This window comes from Octopus sinensis, linkage group LG9 (assembly GCF_006345805.1).
Source record: "Octopus sinensis linkage group LG9, ASM634580v1, whole genome shotgun sequence".
Taxonomy (NCBI): Eukaryota; Metazoa; Mollusca; class Cephalopoda; order Octopoda; family Octopodidae; genus Octopus; species Octopus sinensis.
Genome location: NC_043005.1, coordinates 106,571,796 through 106,574,295, shown reverse-complemented (window position 1 = coordinate 106,574,295; position 2,500 = coordinate 106,571,796).

Sequence of the window (2,500 nt, the reverse complement as noted above, 5' to 3'; positions counted from 1 at the left end):
TTGTCTTCAAAATTCAATTCCACCGTCCATTCTACAATTTTCTGGTCACTACCTTACCAATATGATGTAAAGGAAAACAACCAAAAAATTTCCCATTCTTTATTTTTATTTTCGAGATATTTTCGCTTTCAAAACCATTATTTTGGTTTTTCTTTAGTGATGTTGATTTTATTGTTATCACTGTTTTCATTGTTGTTGACTTTGTTGTTGATGTTGTTTTTTTTTCCTTATTCCTGTTAATCTTGTTGTTTGGTAACCATGTTGTGCTCCACTTCTGCAGACCTATGTCACGTAGTTAGCCAATTGAATACCTAAGAAATAATTCCAACGTCTTGTTCCCAACGAACCACTAGACATGCCCGAGAGAGAATATCTGAGATATCAGCACTGGGCTGATATTCAATGCCCGATCTGCCATTCTGTGGCAGGCAGGCATGCAATTTATAAGCGATTTCTATAACTTCAAATATTTTGGGCAAATTATTTTAGTAAATAGTTCGCTATTTGCTGATGGATATTTACACAGCAGAGTAGTTAGCTTGAAGAGCAATGAAGAAGTACTTTCTTCTTATTTTGAGAGATGTGATACGATTGAGTTAATGTTATTGTTATGCACCCCCAAGATAAAGCTTAATTGAAGAGCCGTATAAAGTGAGATATTCCATCTGTGATTACATTGTTGAATGTGATATTCTTTTAAAATATTACATTTGATCTGAAGCAATTTTGAAAACTGTATCTATTTGACCCATGTATCATATAGAGACATTCCACATTTGCTTACGGTGGTGAAAAGTGATATATCGTAGCAAAATGCAACAAGTCTGGAACTTCTGAAGTTTCGTGGGATTTGGGCTCTGAAACTAAAAATGGTTACAATCATAGGCATAATGATGACTGAGATTTCATTCATCGAAAATCAAGTTTTCTATGCATAAATTTTCCTCTTCCATACCAACTCTGCAATATACGAAAAAAGACAAACGCGAGTACAGCGTTGTCACCGGGATTGTTGTCAAAGCACAGAGCCAGAAGAGAAAACACAATGCACCTTATTCAACAACGAATCTCACTGACATCGATACATAAAATATTAGAGACGTATATGCCTAGTATGTGGAGCTGGACGCCTGCCACTGAAAGAGACCAGTACGCGAAAATCCTGTGATCTGGCAGTTCCAGTGCCCATATCAAACCTTTCTCGTCCACAACGATATAAATGTGTTCTTAGTACCGTATATCAATTTGAGAGAACTTCTCTCATACACACGCACACACACACACACACACTTACATACACACACACACACACACACACACACACACACATAGATACACACATTTGTGCATTCATATTTATATACGCATATAGAAATGTGAATTTTTACTGTCTAATTAGTAAACCAATGAGAAAATAATTCTCCTTAAGCTGTAAAGCTTTAGAATGGCTGAATAAAGATATGGGCACCGTATCACCAGCAGAAAATGGATGTAAAATAAATGATAATGTTGGTGAGTGTCTGGTCATTTTTGATACTTACATCACATGGAATGAGGTGATAAACAAAGAAACACATGTTCAGCCATAGTTATAGAGAATAACTCAATATTTTAAACTTGGGAAATATCCTAAAATATTTTGCAAATCTATTGTTGACACTAAATGATTTTTTAATTTACTAATTTTATAATATTACTTGCATTTAGTAACTGGCACCTGACTTGTTTATATAAGTGTCCATTTTACTCATGGTTGTATTATAATTTAATGCAGCAATTATTAAATAAAAACTAATTAAAGACTATTACAGGGTAGCATATAGTATTAGGAAGTAATTAATGTTTTATTATTCTAGAAAATACAGTAAACGACCCCTTCTGGACGTTTTGGTGTTATCAAACCTCTTCAGTGATGTATTGTTTCCACAGTGAAGCATTAAAGTGCTGTTCACAAGCTGGCATAAAAAATTAATATAATTTGGAGAATAAATTCCTCGTAAAAATTTCTCATTCATGCTACCTTCATGAAAAACAATTTATTCTCTCATAATGTCTCTAATGGATTCTTTAGTGATATAGTGGAATTATATTAAAATTGAACTCTGATATAATCTTTAAATTATTTCAAAATTTACACTCTAATCTCATCCTAGCTCTTTTCTAACCGCATCCGTAGTTTTTTAGAATATTTTAGCATCTGTAGAAACTAACCGACTTCACATTTTGAACTGGCTTCACAGTATCACAAAGCTCATGTTTTATTAGTTTTACTTTTTACTGGCTACACTATTCTACAGGCTCACATTACTAGTTAGTTTCACACTTCTAGAGATCAACATTCATAAATGCCTGAATATTTGTACAGACTAACACCTTCAAATAGCTTTAGAATTCTACAAACTCGCATTTCCACCTGACTTCACTTTTCTATAGACCTAGAGTTCTATATATTTTTACTGATTTTATATCTTTAATTGATTGCTTGATTGCATGTTTGATA